Below are 20,508 nucleotides of genomic sequence, written 5' to 3'. Positions count from 1 at the left end.
GTCTAATGTCTGCTCATTTAATTACATTGCATCAAATCTCAATATTCTTCCAAAATTCTTAACAATTTTGAATCTCGTAATTGGATGTTCTTTTTCTTACCTACAAATACAGCTGTATTAGTTAAAATTTGTTATTGGCCGTTGTTGGGAAATAGCGGTTATTTGTAGATGATCGTTATTAAAGGTTTGATTGTGTTAATATTAAGAAGTTGATTTTTAAGAATGACAGATAATTTTTAAAATGATTGAAGCAAAATAGAACAAAACTATTGGGTTGTTCGGAAAGTAATTTCGTGTTTTTTCCGTGGAAAAAAAACACAATATTTTTATAATAAATAAATATTTTATTGAATTATATATTGACAATTTTGGTCAAATACCTGTTGTCGTCGTTTCTGGTAGGATTTCACATTCATAAAAGTTTTGATCGTTGCTTATAAAAAACTGATCCAAGTGATTTTTGACATTGTCATTTCAAGTAAATGTCTTACAGTTAAAAAGAATTTGTATAGACCGGAACAAGTAATAATCTGAGCGTGCTCGATCTGGCGAATACGGTTGGTGCGATAGCACGTCCCATCTAAGTTATAACAGTTTCTGACGAGTTACCAAACTTGTGTTAAATTTGACATTATCGTGGTAAAACACTACACCTGTTTTGCTGATCAATTCTGGCCGCCTTTTCTGTTTGATGATATTACTTAATTTGTTTACTCGATGGCAGTGCACTTTCGAATCAATTGTTAAATTATCTGGTAAAAGCTCCAAAAATAAAATTTCCTTAAAATTCCACCAAAGAGATCATCTCTCTTTAAGAACATGTGGAACCCATATATCGAGCTTTGAAACGAAACCAATTTGTTTCAAGTAATCATAAACAGTTCAATTTGACAAATTTAATCTCAGTGATTTCACGTGTTGTTATTCGGCAATTTGCTTCAATCAGTAACTTTATTTTGTTTTCATTGGCTTCAACTGGCCATCCAGAACGTGGTGCATCTTCAATATTGAAATTGCCAGAACGAAATTTTGTAAACCAGTTTTGGCACTGTCGTTCTGCCAATACATCTTGTCCATACATGTCACACAATATTTTTCTTGCTTGAACAGCAATCTTACTTTTTCGGTAATAAAAGAGCAAAATATGCCGAAAATGCTGCTTTCGATCTTTCATATTTGATGGGACACAAAAAATAAACAATTGCACAGAAAATTGTTTACAAATAAGCCTTAAAATGCTAGCTGTCAAAGTATATAATGATAATACGGTTTAGAATGAAAATGGCGGGAAAAGTACGACTAATCCGTCTAGTGGCAAAAAAACGAAATTTTTCCGAACAACTCGATATATATTATAATAAAAGAATTTTAACAGGATATAGGAAATAAAAGTAAAATTTCATTCAAATTGATTAAATATTTCGTTTTTTTACAATATTATACTGTTACTCGGTTTAACCCATGAACTAAACAATAAAAATTAAAATTATTTATCAAAAATAGTATATAAAATATAAAATTTCATTAATTAACAAAATTTTTATATAATTTCGAAAATATCTACGAATAAATACTGTACATCTGTATGTTTTTCTAAATATCTTTGCTTTGTAATAAATTTTATAATTATTAAATTAAAGAAAATATCGTCGATGTTTTATTATTATTATTATTATTTAATTATTTTTAATTTGTATTATGTTGTAATAAGCTTTGTGTATAAAAAAGCACACTTTTTTTAATACAGTATAAATTTTAATGGTAATTTTTGCGAGCAGTTAAAAATTATCCACGAGTCGGCAGTTGAGAAACACTATATACTGATATCGAATCACCAGTATACACTATACTGGTGATTCGATATAACACGGTCCTTGGGAGCCAAAGGATTTGATCGTGTTGTAAGGAGAAATCCTTTCTACCACATGTACGAACGACCCAAACTCACTTGGAATGTACTGTTTATGAACTGGCTACTCACTCCACTCAGACACATCTTTCCGCATATTTTGTTTCTGTTCCTTGCATATTAAGAAACTCAACGGTTAGGCTGTGCAAATATAGAGTATAAGCAGACAAAAAATATTTCATATTGAAATAATTTATTTATTTTTTCATTTTTGCTCTTCCTACCTTTTGGGCTCAAGGGGGACCTTTCTCGATACCCATCGTGGGTTTGTCATGTTCACAATGGGTAGCATAAACGCTGAGTGATGAACTGATGGAATGATATATTCAGGACGATTTGTCCCGGATATATCATTCCTAGGGTTTTCCGCTCGGATCCCGGTCTTTAAGAGTTATAGACTGATGCCTTTTCAGCCATTCAGCCTTCAATTAGGTCAATTGTATAATAAGTAATATTCTATGACGAAATTAATTATGATTCTAGCAGTATGTTTTTGGGAAAATAAACACATATAAGTGATATTACTAGACGTCTAAACGTTAAACCGATCCTATGGAATCGGCTTGTAGACCGTAGTTTGAAAAATGCTGTTTCTTGAAGTTCATTTAACTCTTGCGTTAATCCGTGTAAACTAAAAACTTAGTATTGTATTTAACAAAAATTTTACGAATCAGTTATATAGCCTACATATACTGTAGCTATATTAGAGGTCGATGACTTCTAATAAATATGATACTTTCATTTTGATGATAAGCAAAACAAAGAACATTGTACATGTGAACTAAATAAAAATGATTTGATTTATGTTTGCGATACACTTATCTGAATAAAAATAAAATATTATAGGCTACATTACTGAATAAATTGAAAAGAATAATTTAGGATGAAATTTATATTTTGAATCAATCGAATATAAAAATACAGTTAGGTATGATTTAAAATTTATATAATATGGTATTTTTTGTAAAAATTGAAAAATGCAGTTTTCTTTATGCAGTTTCTTTTTTTATAGCGTACGTAAAGTGTTTCCATTTGTCATGTTTACAGTTTATGTAAACAGACAGCTGGATGGGGATGGCAGCCTACTGCTCTGCGATTGAATCGGACGGTCGAAATAAACCCTAGAAAATTTTCGGAGTTGGTTCATCCAGATATATTAGGCCCTCACTACCCGGACTCCCCATTATGAGCCTGACCGAATCCATAATGAATAGGCCTTGCTAAAAAAAAGGGGCCCCTCTTAGGACAGAAAGAGTTAAAAATAAGTTTATATAAACAGTCAATAATCGTATTATTTGATATTTATTTCGATTGAATACGCATTTATTATTTATTTTTTACATGTAATTCTTTCATTTTTTCTACTTTTACTACTTTGTTCAGGTTTAAAGTACAAGTTAAACAAACACCAGTAATTTCACAATTTTGCAAAATTAATGATTATCGATATTTCGTAATCATTACATTTTAATTCTTGTGTAATGTCACAATCTTTCCTAACGCGAGAAGTGGGCCGCTTATTAAAAAAGATTGGTAAATACCGATTTAAATTAATAAAATATGCATTTGTCGTTTAAAGTAATGGCATTTCGTGTCAAAATAGAAAACAATACGAAGTTATAAACAAAATGTTGTAGGATGAATAACTATTGAGATAGATAGCTGATAGGAGCGTTCTAATCTATCTAATACTAACATAATATAAATGTTAGGCACAGATAGATTGGAATAAACCCAAATTATCCAATTTACAAAATATGTACGCTTGTGCCAATGTTTTATTCATTATATTAACAGATATATATTGATATTTTAAAAAGTTTTATAAAAAGAAAAACAATTTTAACTACAAAAATCTCTCTCAAATTCAAATACGGTATTTATAAACTAGATAGAAATTACTTCCATTTAATTTAAATACAAATAGTCTAATATTTATTTTTTAAAATCAAATATTATTTACGTTCAAATATCTTCGTTTTAACCTTATGGACAGTCTTAGGGTCGCCAATCATCCTCTATTTAACTCTTAAGAGGACACTCCTTCATTGAACAGTATTGTCCTCCGGTCCTACTTTTGAATACAATTTTAATTGTTCTTTTTTGTTAATTTTACTCTATTATTTCTGAAATATTAACGACGTTTTAATATTTTATAGAGCCATAACAGTAACTCCGCGTCAAGTAAAACGTCACTAACTGACTATATATATATATATATATATATAGAAAACAGAGTTTCCGATTTTCGGGGGTTGATTTCTCCGTCCAAAATAAGTGTATTTTCTTTTTTTCTTCGTCCGGCACCAGAGAAAAATACTATTGAGTCTAGAAAGCTCAAATTTTAAACTTGTTTCTTTCGTTATCAGTAAGTTGCCGGCAAAACTTCCGGGAAGATCGGTCAAAGTTCACGGGTTCCCCGTAGAGCTATTTATTTTTATGGTTTTAATTTTTGCTTATAAGAATAAAATTGCATTTAAACGAATGATTTTCATTCAATATGTTACCAGAATAACAAAAGTTTGAATTTATGCCAATTAAAACTTTTTATAACAATTTTACTAACTGCGTATTGAAAGCGTTCGGTCTGCGGCTGTCGCGTCGTCTGGAGCAGACTGAACTGCACATCATCAATAGCGCAAATGTGAAGCTCCGGAAGTGAGTCAAAATTCGTGCACAGAAAATGTTTTAATTTCATATGAAAAAAAAAAATTTATAATTGTAATTATTATTTTATATTGTAAAAAGAAACCATCAAACGCAAAATGAATGTTTTATGTCCATATAAAGTCATATCTGTAGAAATTTCTGAGAAAAAACGAATTTCTCAGAAAAAAAAAACAATAGATGAATTTGAGTACTTAGATCGAACATCTTCGATAGGAATCAAATTGTCAGTCGGGGGTGACTCACCCCGCGATCTGGCCTCCGATCCCGTTACAATTCGTAACGAGGAGGGGAGACCAATTAGAGAACGGAGGCAGATCGACATCGACCTATCGGAATGTTCGATCTGGGACCCAGAAAAAAACTTATAAAAACCGCGCAAAAATAGGATATGACGTTCTTGGTTCGTATTTCTTGGCCTTTGGTTCGCAGTGCTCCTCTCCATGATTCTTGTCATCCGGACATTCTCCCACGAGAACTTGTCAGATATTCGGAGGACTTGTCTTCACCCTCCCGTGCCATCAAGATCGCTAAAGTCCACCTGGTAGATAGAAGACCTCGGTCCAAATAGTGTTGTGCAGCCCGGAGTCGACGTCTTCACGCCACCATCGCCGGAAGAAAAACTATCGTCAGAGCAGTTGAACTTTTAGTGTTACGAACTTGTTGTTCGACTTTGGATAGGTGTTACGCCATTTAAGGATTTGTTGTAAGGAAAATTTTTATATTTATTAAACGGTATACGATGGAGAACCTGTCTCAGTAAGTTTTTTCACTCCTACACCACAGTGCTGACCGCTCGACTGTCGCGACACTTTCTCCCCAATCGGCAAACCTCATACAAAAAGAAAATCTCCACGCAATACAAAATGCTCTGTACTGTACATACTTATAGAAAAGCTTATGATTTCTTGAAATTAATAATTAATTCATTAACCATTCATTAATTCATTCATTAAGGGAAAAAAACAATTGATATCCAAAGAAAACCATCTGAGATGTAAAAGAATTGCGCTAAGTAAACAATTATGACAATTTCGTTGACATACAAATGTTTTCCTTAAGGACTACAGACAAATGTTTTCCTTAGTAGTTTTAGTTTGCTACAGATAAGCTTGGCGCTTCGAAGCGAAATGTAGAAAATAATAGTAAAAATCTTGTGGGTAAAACTTTGAAGCGCTAAGCCTATCTTTACCAAAGAAAAATTCTTAAGAAAAAACTTTAGACTCATCTAAATTGTTTACTTGACGCAAGCTTTTTACATCTCAGATGTTTTTGTTTTGATTTTCTTATTCTAAAGTAATAGTTTCGTCTTCATCACTTCCCAGAGTAACAGAAAGAGAAAATTACTGTTAATTAGGGTGGCGTTGTGCAACAATTGATAATAATTATAACATTGAGTTTAAACCCTATTTATTATCTATTAAATGTTTATAATTTAGAGTTAGGCAATAAATAAAGTATTTATCACGAACTACTTTTCAAAGGAATATCAGGACTCTGTTGTACTGTACGTGCAATTTTTTTTTGGTACAAGAAAGTTGACAACTCTAGTTGGCAGCTAATTTTTTTACAATTATTCTTAAATCTGAAACACAGACACACAAAACACTACGTAATCACAGTAAGATTTTTTCTAACTATGCCTTGACATTGGTCCGGCATAGCACTAGGCACCGGCACAATAATAAAAATAATAATTACAATTTGCCCGAATGTAGCCGAAAACGAGCAAGTCGAAATTTTATAGGATATTCGAATTCAAATAGATAAAGTACTGATGCACGACACACCAGATAAAACTATAGAGGAAAAGAAGAAAGCATGTATCGTCGACGTTGCGATACCCGGTGACAGTTGGGTGGAAGAAAAAGAATTGGAAAAGATCCCAAGACCCGAATATTGAAATAAAAGGACTTTGGGACAAACCGGCAACGGTAGTCCCAGTGGTCATCGTCATACTGAACGCCATATCTAAAAACCTAGAGCAGCACTTGAGTTGAGCAACATCGACATCCGACAGAAAAAATTTTATCCAAAATTATGAAATTTTAAATATAATTTGGTGGTAACGTCGAATAATAAGTACAATTTTGTAGAATATGGACAAAACAAGTTGTGTGCAAATTTTTAAGTTTAATATTACGTATAATAGTTGTTTTATCACTAACCGACAGAAAATTTAACCTTAAACTTAATCATCAGATGTTAACATCAGTAAAGCTCGGATTTTGCGAATTTTAAAAGTCTACAAACTCCATGGTTTTATGATTTTTACACGATTTAAAACAAGAAATAATCGTAGTGGTTATGGAATTTTCACTAATGAATTTTTCTCTGGTTCAACGAATAAATCCCTCATCAAGTTTTCTGATGCAAAACACCTCACATGTATACTTCGGTGTTATTTATATCCATAAACCGGTTCCACAGCTATATCATCGATCTGTTTCATTATCGGCCATACATTAAAATAATATTAAATTATATTTGAATTTGGCACGCACTGCACATCTATCAGAACCAGCCCTATTTAAAGCATGTGACAATCTACTAAGAGGTTTGTATCTATTCCCTTGTTCTCAATGCAGACGTCGTATTTGAATGATTAATTACTTCACATACGTTTTAAAAGTGCTCCGAGTGTAGCTTTGCTTGCTTTAATTGCCGTTCTTTTAACTCGGACGGACAGTTACAGAAATCATAGCCTCTGTTTTATAAGTGATATGCAAGAATGTGGTACTTGCGTATGATATACATTCCCTGTTCTCCCGCTGTCCCCTGCTGATTTCTTGTACTCAACTTGTCTTTAAGGAGGTAAAGTCAATTTGAAGCTAAGTAACTTCTGCGCTTTTTGTCAAAAATTGCTGAAATTTTGCAGGGAGATTTGTTTATTAGGGGAATTGATGCTTTTAAGTTTTAGTGGGTAAAAGTCGACTGGTGGGTAGATAATGGAGGTCGTGTGTATCTTCATTAGGGTCGGACTTAAGGACGATTTTACTCGTTATTAGCATTTGCAGTTTGTTTATAAAAATCATCCCTAACCTCAAAATTAAGATTTTTGCTATTTTATAATATTTAAAAGTATAAAAATTTTTAAAATATAATATGATAACAGATGGCGCCATCAGAATTTTAATTGTTGCTGGGTAGTCGCGCAACTCATTGCTGGTTTTTACTTTTACTTTTAGCAGATATAATAGCAGGCTGCACAATTTTTAAAATGTCCTCCATTGATGTGTCTGTATGTGTTTTGGCATCATTGACAATGGCCAAAAATTCCTCTGCGTTCGTAGGATGTTCGATATGGGAACAGATGTTCAGTTGTTGTAATCCCTAGTAAAATACTTTATCAGAAAAATCTGTAGAGACACAAGTCCTTCCGTTTGGTTTACTCAGCGTGCGTTCAACTATTACAGATCAATTCGGATGGCACTTCATCGATCATGTAAAGTGCATCTTTCAAAGAAAGATCAATCGAATTATTATTCTTAATGTAGTCAATGGTGTGTTTCACTTGATGACGACGATAATGAGCCTTGAAACATTTTATAATGTTTATCTGTCCTTCCTGAATCTCGAGAATGAAGTTACACAGATGAATGTCGAGACCATATATGGAAAGCTTAGAGGAAGCAGGCCCCAATTAATCATATACGAACTTTTGGTTCGGACCGAAATTCACGTTATTTCAATTTAAAAATTTTCTCCTGAACGAAGTTAGAAAGATGACTGGCCTGACTCCATTTTTAAGAGAAAAAGTATGATATACAGGAGCAAAATTGACAGCATTGTGACGACAAATCACATCCTGGCATTGTGACAAATGTTATAATAAATACAGTAATAGCTCATTAGAAAATATTTTCCCCTTAAAAATTTTCCGATGAAAAATGTCTAATGTCAACACTGTACAGTACATGGGATACCCAATTCAAATTTGCCTGAGAACCCCTGTAACTATGACATGCCATTGATAATTCTATCTTTAACTTTTTGGCCACATCTCACTGAATCGGCTGAAATGGTTTTGTCCGATTGCATGGGTATAAAAGTGCGCTTTCGTCCATATTGTGTATATCTTTGGAGTCATATTTTTTAATGGCGGCAAATAATATTTGGTGTCTATTAAAAACGTAAAAACACGTAAACAGATAATAAAAATATCTTCTTTACTCACCATGCCCAATCGCCAGGAACTCTGGAGAATAGTTTGTTCCTGATGATTGGACATGGCGAATAAAAAAGATATTTTTATTATCTGTTTACGTGTTTTCACGTTTTTAATACTGTATTTCTGCCAGCCCTATTTTTCAAAAAAATCTTTGGTGTCCTTCACTGACAAAGCTTTCATTAACTGTAGGAGTCTCACCATGCTTCATCTTTTAAGAAAGACCTTTACGTCGTTTAAAGCGTGCCAGCCAACCATTATTGTAATTGAAGTTTGTGATGTCCATCCGTTCTCCAAACATGGAAGCTTTGTGTTTAATTGTTGTATTATCTGTTACACAACTGAAGTGTGCTTAGCGTTGAGTTAACTAATCCAAATAAATAACGCATCTTCTAGTTCTTGATGATTAACGGTTTAAAGAAGTGTCACATTTTTTTATTCTTCTTTTAGACACCTTTCTTTATTGTTAACATTGTCTCCAATCGTCCTGCGACCAGTCTTCATATCCCACAAAATAGAAAGATGATTGGCTATAAATTGTTGATTACTCTTCGGCTTGTGAAGTAGTGAACAGAAATTTTTTCTATTTTGTTCAACAGAAATTGTAGCCATCTTTCAGACATCATTTTTTCCATAGTACAACCAACCACCTTCATGACCGAAACTCAGAAGTAGATTAAGATGACAAAATTAGCATGGGACTGATTTGACAAATTTGTGAAAGAAATTACAGAGTGCCTTGAAAGCTTTTAACATTCCAATAATGGGCGGTATCTTTAAGTAGATCTTTCCAAATGTGTGTTTGTTTGTTAAGTTATGGCAACGCAACACTTAGGCGATCTGCCTAGGGAATGCCTTCCGGGAGTCTTTTTATTTAAGGGAAACTGGCCCCTATTTAGGCGTTACAGACGTGGAGAAAACCCGGAAAACTCCACGTGGCCAGCCCGTCCGAGCGAGGTGAGAACCCACGACCGAACTCTCAGTGTTCAGGGAACGAAGAGCACTCAGCCACTGGTGGGCCCCGAATGTGTGACAACTGAACTTTTAATGATAAAATGTTCCCGAAGTGCCTTCCAGACCCTCCGACGTTACCGGATTAAGAATGATTCACAAGAATCGTTTGAGTGATTGCCAAGTTCTTGACAAGACGTTAATTAACTGATTTACATTTATGTTTAGCTTCATTTCCTGCACCTGTGACAGATTATCGAAAACAAAAACAATATTAAAATGCCTGTTTGTGCAAGCTTTTAAATTGGTGGATGGCAGAGGGCGGTTTATCAGGAATTTCTTGTCTAAAAAACATACGGAAGATCCTTTCGCTTATTATTTTTTACGAACGGATAAGGGTGGCGGCGTAAGGAGGCATCTTTACGAGGTGTGACTGTAGTTATAAAGGGGGACGCGAATCAATACAAGATACTTTTAGTAAAACCAAGACGAGAATGAGATACTACTTCACAAGACCAAGATGAGACTAAAAATTTTTACTGCGTCTTGAGGCACTCGGTGATTTAATTTTGGGGTGCCGAGTTAAACGAATAAAAAAATTTTAACGCAAATTCAATAAAATTTCTACCTTATGTGACTGGCTAATTCATAATTAGTATAGAAATAGAAGACATTTACACAATACAGTACAGTAATACCTCGACTTACGCTACCCCGACTTACGCGAACCCGGAGTTACGCGATTTTCAAATCTCGACGATTCGTCTTTTGTTTGAGCGCCACTCAACTCTTGATTACTCACTCCCTCCACACTATTGTTCAGCTTACATGTTCAAACGTGTCGCGCGGAATTGACATATAGCTACAATTTACTTTGTGTTATTTATTTCTGTGTTTGTTATATCTACGGAGACTTACTATGTCATCCAAACGAAGTATAACTGATTCTTCTTGTTTCAAAAGAAACAAGAAGAATCAGTTATACTTCATTCCAAAGAAAAACTTTATCTTTGGAATGTAAAGTTAACATTATTAATTAAAGACTTCGATACAAAAATGAAAATTTGTGAATTGGCAAAGAAGTTTGATCTACCGGAATCGACGGTCAGAACAATTATAAAAGGTATAGAAAAAATTCTCGACGCTGTGAAAAACGCTCAATCTTTAAATTTAAGTATCATTCGTAAACGTCACGGTATTATCGCTAAAATGGAAACAATGTTAAAATTATGGTGTGATAATCAAGTAAATATGAAAAATTGTATAATAGTATAATTTGTTATACATATGTATTATCTAAGATTTTATTAAACATTTTTTTTCTAAATTATTGTTTTCTTTAGTCTCCGGCCCCAATTAAAAATTATTTGTATGTATTTATATGCGAAATTATACCCCGACTTACGTGAATTCGACTTACGCGGTTATCGCTTGGTCCCACCTATCGCGTAAGTTCAGGGTATTACTGTATAAATAAAAAAAATTAGTTTAAGAAAAGATTTTTAAAAAAGTTTCTAGTGTTTGGTTTTTTTTCCTTTGAAGGGTGCCAAGGTCCCTTGCCTCTGGGTGTGCCACTGTGAAGAGTCTTTAACATCACTGCCGATCACTGGAGCATAGTTTTCGATCCTATAATGCACGGGAATAAATATGAAGTACAATTACATAATCCTTTTAGGTCTCAATGCTAATTGACCTATTCACGTAAAATCCTCGTAGTAACTATAATAGAAACATGAAATACAAGTTCTTAAAATAAACTAAAAATTTTCTGGGAAATTTTGTCCTCAAACAGGTTACTTCATTAGATTTATTTTTAAGATTTTAAATATACTCTGACTAATCATTTGTTTAGTCTACTGCTATAAAAAACGTATAAGTTATAATTTTCATTCTGTGAGACAATTTATTGATGCTTTGAAAATTTCCGAATTTTCATTTATAAAAAATGTGTTTGCGTTTATTAAATTTTTATTATTGAAATCTTCCAGCTTAAAATATGTTAAAATATGCATGTAAAATTATACTGCAATACAGTTTCATCAATTTTCTGGAGGTTGTATCGAATATTACAAATTTTCTTTACAAGTTTATGTGTCCTGATTAAAATGTATTCGTTTGCTGGATTTTTGTCGCGTATGTGCGTGTATGTTAAGAAGTTTTTATTATAAAATTAATAATGTGTACGAATATGCCTAAAAATCCTAAGAAATGATCTATGTATTAAGACTGAAAAGGGACCTGCTGTCTGAAATGCATATCGAAAAATAAATATATAAAGTATAAGAAAAATCATGTCTGGAGGTCATTCTGTTCCGTGTTTAATCCAGTGTGATAAGTCCGTCTTTGGGAAAAGTGCGCTAGCAAGAAACATACAAAATAAGACAACGGACAAAATAATAAAATATAAAAAAGTTTTATTATGTTATTTTTTTATCACTAATGGAGAGCCTAAGTGTAAATTAATTAACGTTTATTAATGATAATAAATGAATTAAAATAAAATACCTTTAAGGCAATTTTTATATAAAATAATAAACTGAGAAAATTTTTAAAATTCGCATTAAGTTAATTTTAAAATGTTCTACCTAAAATGTTATATAAAATAATACAAAATTTATTTCAGTATTACTGTATTAATTAAACTTAAATTAGGTTTATATAGTAGTTATTTCTTCATAATTAATATTTTAATTTGATATTTTATCTGTTTTCATTCTTAAAACACGCGATATTAAAGAAATTATAAATAAAACAAAGAATAACGACTTCCGCGAATATTTCGCAATTAACTATATAGTCGATATAATCTCTTCCAGCTGATAGAATTAGTTTTTCAATTGATAAGTTTTTACTTAGAAGTGTCCCAATTAAATTTATCAGAACTTACAAGATTTATCGAAGTTCAAAAACAAAATTACATTTTTTTTCTCAATAAGAAAATTGACAGAGAAAAATCATTCAAATACAAATTGAAAAGCGATTATACATATAATTTCCTTGACAGTTATATAAAAGTAACATTATCATTCCGTGAGTCTATCCGTAAAGTACAGAAGAAACATCCTCCAATATTTTTGTATCGACAAATTGTTCCCTTTCCAAGATATAGGCCTATACGTTCTTTTACTTTGCAAAGGATTAGTTTATTATCACACTAAAAAATTAGGAGTACAAACGAATATACCGTACACAACAGCTACCTTATTTTTTATATCCACTCAAAACCAGAGAAAAATTTTTCTGAAATTAATCATCGTCATTGACCCGGTCCCCAATATATATATATACACAGATTACACATGTTATTATTATTATTATATTTATTTATTGACAGGATTTTTAAAAATTAGGCTACATATAGAAGTTTTTGAACAGTAATTTTTCATTGTAGACTTTCATTTGGAAAAATGTAAGTGTCTGATCTTATAATAAATTCCTAATCTTGATAATATGATCCTGACTTTTCCTCCAATTAGTTTTTATTTTTAATTTTATTCCACACTATATCAAAGGTGTTTCAAGGTTATAAATCACTAGACAACAGGATATGATAGTGCAAGATTTAAATATCCGGCTTTATTATAATAAAATGTCTTAGAAAAAAAATATTAGTTTTGTCTTATAGACTTACTGATGACAATTTTTATTCAAGTTGAGAATGCTAACTTATCGTATTTTGTTTTATGAATGAAACATGGGATTTAAAGGCGTACTAAACAGAATAAGAAAATATTTCAAAAGTAAAAAGTATATAATTTTCATATTTTAGGATGTTTGGTCATTGTTTGATGCGAAGTATTTGACACGTTATAGGCTATACAGTCTATCTAATTTTTTCCATTTAGGACAGGCTCATCCGAAATGGATAAGAAATAGGATGGGAAACAATGATAAATATATTAATATTGCCCATAAAACGTCAATATGTTACAAGATAACTTAAGTATAAAAAGCTAAAAAGAGCTTGAAATAATTTATATAATAAAATAAATTTAAAAATTCTACGTTAATTAAAAATTAAACATCTTTTTTGTTCTATAAATAGAAAAAAAAAAACAATATTTGACGTTAAACGTAAAGACGAAACAATCGAGACTTTTACTTCCTAACCGGTTTTATTAACACTTCATTCGCTAGAGGGCAGTATAAAATCTGACATCCTGTTAACGTCATCGCAATGACGTTTGGTGATGAAATCACTTGTTGTAGAAGAGTCGAAGGGAACAGTGTGTTATCAAAATATTTTTATAATATGACGAAAATTTAACCACTGAAGCATTAACAGAGTATTCGCATTTTGAAAGGTAAGCGTTATCTTTCTTAAAGCCTTAGAAAATAGACTGAAAGTAGCCATTATTGAAATATTTTTGTACATCACGTGACTTGATAATAACAGAATTGACCTTTCCATTTGCAAATCTGACAAAAAATCTCAAGTGGCATTTAATAATAATAACTGCTAAAAAGTAAACGTTTTGGCACAAAAATTGATTTTAGTCAACCCTTACGAAATTTTTAAATATAATTTTATCTAGAAAACATAAAATGTTTTATGAAATTTTAATATTTGTAAAATTTAACAAAATTAAAGCGGAGCTTATGGCAAATTTGTTATTTCCTTATAACGGGGAGATAAAATTTTCCTTCTGGCATGTCTGTTCTATCAAAGACAGAAACATCAAAAGAAAAGAACTATATTTAATGGCTTAAAACTACAAATACAAATGAATACTGGATGATTATTTGAGTTTATTAATTTACACTTAATGATTTGGAATTTAGAAGATTCTCATAAACAATGTTTTGGATTTTTATATTTATCAATAATAATTACGTTGTTTATGGTAAAATCTATAGTTAACTCTTCAATGAATTGTGCATCTTAGTTATGAAAGAAACTTAATAGCATTTTGAAAGCCAGTCTCTTAAAAATATTAATTTTTAGAAAAATAGAACAGAAAGAAATTAAGTTGAATATTGAATGATATATTAAATATTTCTCATTCTAGAATAGCAATCATTTAATGTAAAAACAGAAACCTATTTGTTATGAAAACAAACAAGAGACCATAAACCAAATGTATTTCATAGATATAGTATGTAACTACTATATGTATAAAATTTGAAAATGTAGTAGAAATCTAGCAACATTTCTCCTACCTTTCTATAATGTGTTTTGTTTTTACATATGTCAAAAGTTGATTTTATATTAAATCTATCATTTGTAAAAGAAACTTTTGAAAGGAAAACAAATGATTACATTTATTATATGAATGTGATCTATTACATTATGAAAGCTTATTTATTTAATTTAAGTGCAGTACAATATGCAGTATACACTATATACAAGGATGAACGACCTATAGCATGCATACTCATTGAGCAAGATTTTTATGATAAGCATCATCAACAAGATGCTGATGGTGCTTATCAGAGAAAATCTTGCTCAATGTTGCCTAATTTTAAACCATAGAGTAAAAGTTAATAATAAATTTGATTTAAAAACAAGCAAGATGCATATGAATCTAATGATTTTATAGATTTTATTTCTTTTGGCAAATATAATAAATAAGTAAAATATAAAATTAAATGGCTGTTTTTTTATTCTAGAATATTAGGCATAGTTACATGTCAGAAAATCAATTTCAACATACATATTATCATTCAGTATATGTTAAATTTCTTTGTTATATTTTTATGAAATTAAATACTAATGAGAAGATTGAGTCTTCCAAAATGCTAATGTTTTGAGTTTTTTCTTTAACTATGATATATGGTTTGTAGAAAAGTATTAACAGTAGATTTACTATAAACAATGCACATATTATTCATATATATAAAATCTGAAATATTTGGTGTATAATGTGTTAATAACATATGGCATGATGCAGGTTCTGGGACTATAGTATAGGAAAATGAAGTTAAGAAGTGAAAAAAAAATAATAAGATCTATCAAAAAAATTAACCAAACCATGATTGAAACAATCATTTTGATTACCATTACATAATTATTCTCAGTCAAGTGCTAAAGGCTCTTTCAATATGTAAATTGAGCTAATGTATAAGAAATCACACCATCCATACTTTTTTCAGCAGCAATACTTTAATATACAAACATTTTATTCCACACTTAGGGCAAGCATCAGATTTCAACATTAACTAAATCAAATGTTTATAGCAAAATACAAGTTTGGATCAACATATGTGTTCTATTAACATCAGAAGCTATTGTTGAAACATGTTCTATATTAAATTCTATTGTTGAAATCTAATGCAGACCCCTAAACATGGCCGAAAATGTTTTTATGTTACAGTGTTGCTGCTGGAAAAAGTCCGGATTATGTGATTTCTTATGCTAAAGTCTTTTTTTAGGAATTCAAGTCTCATACTTTGTGACGAGTAGGGTTAGAAGAGGGATAGGTCTGCATTAGCAATTTGAACCACAGCCCAAAGTGAAGTTGTTTGTTTCTGATGCAATAGATGTGTTATTTATAAGGATACCTTCCTAAAACCACAAATAAAAAAAAAGGTACCTTCCAAGACCATTTCATTACTCTTTCATACTTGTTTGCTACCAGTAAAACAATTGTTGACTAAAGAAATTATCAGATGCAGTAAAAATATGAACATTGTTCAGCTTTAAATTTGTTTGTGGTCAAATGCTAAAAATGTATAATTTATATATTCTTTTCTTCAAAACTATTATATGAGGGCTGTTTGTTTTTCAAGCTTTGATGTGAAGATTGAGGAATTTGTTATATCTGTGGATGAGCTTTTTCCATTCTCTTGTCATAGAATGCTGCTGCCGGTGAATTGAGATGGCCTTAACAACGTTGTTTTGAAGATCGTCATTAGTTCATTAGTCTCGAACTTCTGCCCTGTTAGCCATGTTTTCAGTTCAGAAAAGAGATGGAAGTTTTTACACATTAAAAAATGTTAAACTGGGTGAAAGTCTGAAAGGTGGAAGTTTTCACCACCTTTAAACTCCCAGCGTATAGCCCCGATTTAGTGCCTAGCTACTTCCACCTCTTTCCTAAATAGGAAAAGTGGCTAGGAGGGCAGAGGTTTGAGACTAATGACGATCTTCAAAAAAACATTAGGGCCCATCTCAAGTTATTTGTGGCAACATTCTATACAATGGGATGGAAAAGCTTGTACACACATATGATAAATGGCTCAATCTTCACAGTGATTATGTTGAAAAGCAACTATGTTTGTATCTAACTTTTGGTAATAAATTCGTTTTGTTATTTATACTTGTCTTTTTTCATGGACCATCAGAGCTTGAAAAAAAAAAACAGCCTATGTACTTTTGTACAGGAAAGTTTATTCATATTGATAACAATAGTTCACAGTGAAATACATTAATTTATTTTCATAGTTTTGAAAGTTATTAGGTTTGATCAGGTTATTCTGCATTGTTTTACTTTGGCATAGCAATCATAAAAGATCTATGAGATCTAAATTCCTGATATCATTCTCCATTGACATTCACCATTTGTCATATGTAAATGTAGTTAAGGAAAGCTAAAATATTCATTCATTTGTATTTTTAGTTTCTAAATTGTTAAGTCTGGTTTGAATAAAATAATCAAAAAAGTAAATCAAGCCAAGTCTAAAAATAGCTTTTTATGAGATATTCAGCATAAATTCTTATGTCTCTTTGGTTTAGCCAAACACACCAAAAATTGGTCCTATTTTTTTAAAAGTTTTTTTAGCTGTTTGCTAGAACAAACTTTATAACCTGTACATGATATACATTTAGTAAATAGTTTAATTTTGTTATGATAGTACAACTATGGAATTGTGAGAGAGTAAAAAAGTGTGTAGAACATATGGGAATTGAAGTTGAAGAATAACAAGAGGAGAGATGGTCTATACAACATCAATCTTTGTATACTAATTATATATCAGCAAATAACTTTTTATTGACAATATATTTTTAACACTTTTAGTAAAGACAAGAACATAAATTAAATACTATTAGATAAAGTAAGATCAAGTAAAATACTATTTTATTCAAATTGATTTTTTTTAATCGAGTTTTGTAAATTACTTGGCAGTGCAGGAAATATGTTTTGAAGGGCTACATCTAGTAAAGTTGTTCTGGATCTCAATTTAGTTTTTTTGTACATAAGAATAGTTAAAAATCCAAGCAAAATATACACAATAGTGTTATTAGTACTTAACAAAATACAGGGTGATTATAAAGTCTTACTCCATTTTTGTGTAAATAGTAACAAAATCAAATGAGTTACACTTCACACTTACATTTAATTATGTAAAATAAATGCACTTAAGTGTTGTGGTGTTACTGTGTGCAACTATGCTCCTTTTATGCTCTAAATAGTTACAAGCAGTAATGCCACAACACTTATTTTACATAGTAACAAAATCGTTTGTTTTAAGTCATGTGAAACATGCTGACCCAAGAAAAGAGAATTGCTGTAGTTTTCACATGTTTTAGTGGATTAACATATACAGAGATTGGTGGTTTTCCATAACATTGTGCATTTTGTACATTACCTGCACTCCTGAATTTGCTAACCAACAGTCTGATATTAGTCCTAGTAAAAGCAACATTTCTGAATTTCTGGTTTCAGTTTATCTGTGCTTCAGTGTATGTTAATCCAATAAAACATGCACAAACAACAGTCATTCTCTTATCTTGGATTAGCATATTTCATATGACCTGCATACAAATGATTTTGATACCATTTTTACAAAAATGGATCAAGACTTTATAATGTTTGTGTATAATATGAAGAACCATTTCTATGTTCTTTCCTATGACATCTCATAGATAAGTTTTATCAGGCAATTTTTTTTTAAGAGAAAATGAAAATAAAAATATCTGATAAGCTGATTTTTACATATATAGTAAGACCATGCTTAACATGGGGGATGCATTCCTTGATAACAAAGCGCTAAGCGAAACAGCGTTAAACTAGGTCATTTCAACATAGAGTAAATAGGGATAGCAGAACATGCAACCAAAAATACTTTAAGTTATTTTTATATTAATTTATATAATAATATATGTTAAATAACACATAAACATATGCACACAGAAATGTAAAGTTCATTTTTCGTGATGAAGGATATGAAAAATTTTATATTAAAACATTCAAACTTTGCTTTAAATTATATTATATTTTTCTGAATTTTATTTTATTAGTTTTTTTCTACATTTCTTGTTCTAATGTCAAATAAATGATTGAAATGAAATATGAGTTATTTCTTTTTATGCTTTGTTAAATACTATTTATCATCACACTTATACATTTTTTATAAATAAATAAAAGATTTAATTTATAAACAACTGATACAGCAAAATGGAATTTTAAGAAAAATTATTGTGGAATAAATATACAGCAGAATTATTCACTTCGTCTGTTAAAATTTAAATATTTATTATTTAAATAATTTGGTTTAATTTAAATTTAAATTCATATTTATCAATATTTTAAGTTTGTAAAATGTTGATATAAATCAGTAAAATATGAAAATGTGTTTTTTTTATTGAAAATTTATAAATGAAATTTTGTCAGAATTTGCTTAAAACTGTTAATTATGAATTACAAATTTTAAAAGAAAAAACAAAAACTGAAAATCTAAATTCCAGACTCAAAATCAAGATCCAGAATTTTGACAAGTGAGAAAATATTGCCATTTTGTCCATAATAGTTATAATTGTTGCTCATTATTGTTTTTAAGAATTATGTATAATAAATATACATTTTAACTATCCATCTTATATTTTTGTTTTGTTGTTGAGAATATGTGTTCTATATAAACAAACAACTTTGATTATATAGACTAGTTGAAGACTAGAATTGGTTCCAAAATTAATGATAAAGTTGTTAATTGAAGATTATTCTTATAAATTATGAATATTTTCCTATTTAATACCATAAAGATTTTAAAATATTTTATACCATTTTGTTATACTGTACTTTATTATAATAATAAATAATGAAGTAACAAAAACACTTACATGATGACAAAATATAGCAGTGAAATGAATAAGTGAAGCATTTTTTCCTTTATTATTACAGTGTATTATATGTTCTATTGCATTGCATTTTCTATAAAGGAAATCTGTATTCCAAATAGCAGAGGTACAGGATATTTCAAAACTCAAAATTTTTCCAAAATATACATAAAATTTCTCTGAAAATTATAACACATTTAGCATACAAAATAAAAAGTTTTATGAATCAATTAATAACTATTACTGTATAGTTTGAAAAATTTAAATTAAATTATACAAATAATTAAATAGATCTACCATATAATTTGTTGCACAACACTTAACTGATAAATGAACATTCATATTTTTAAAATTGAAAGCATGCTTTAACAGAAGCACATGCCATCATCATAGGCTAGCACATGCAAAGAGGTTGTCACAAACATCACAAATGATCTATTTTTTGCAGGGGATGCTAATTAATGGACTTCTTGACATCCAAAAATACAAAAATTTTTTATAAAATTAATAATACAACTGTTTATTGGTGTTATAGAAAAGATTTATTTATGTGAGTACTTTTGACCAGGGCTTTGGAGCGGAGCTGGAGCTGGAGCATGGAGCAGGTGAAGCAATGGATTTTTACTCGGTGCAGGAGCGGAGCCGGAACACGGAAATTTGTAGTGCTCCACTGCTCCGATATATATATAAATGTATGTATGTATATTTATTTATTTATTTAATAATTGAGACAGTGAAAATGGAAGTGGCATAAGTTGTAATATTACAAATGTCTCATGTGAAAGGTGGGAACTTTTCTCTCCAGTCTCCACTATCCCA

At 30.5% G+C, this 20,508-nt stretch overlaps 1 long non-coding RNA gene across 1 annotated transcript in view; it reads left to right on the top strand.

Annotated features, from left to right (window-relative positions):
• Window positions 1-13,784: 13,784 nt before the first annotated feature.
• The window catches only part of LOC111631065, a 15,449-nt gene continuing 8,725 nt past the window's right edge, over window positions 13,785-20,508 (top strand). The window contains exon 1 of the long non-coding RNA XR_002757631.1: window positions 13,785-13,999. This is a non-coding gene — a long non-coding RNA (uncharacterized LOC111631065). The remainder of the gene's footprint in view (window positions 14,000-20,508) is intronic.

This window comes from Centruroides sculpturatus, unplaced genomic scaffold (genome assembly GCF_000671375.1).
Source record: "Centruroides sculpturatus isolate CEXI.00-Female unplaced genomic scaffold, Cexi_2.0 scaffold654, whole genome shotgun sequence".
Lineage (NCBI taxonomy): Eukaryota > Metazoa > Arthropoda > Arachnida > Scorpiones > Buthidae > Centruroides > Centruroides sculpturatus.
The sequence above is the reverse complement of the archived record's forward strand: the minus strand, read 5'-3'. Positions and strand labels throughout refer to the sequence as shown.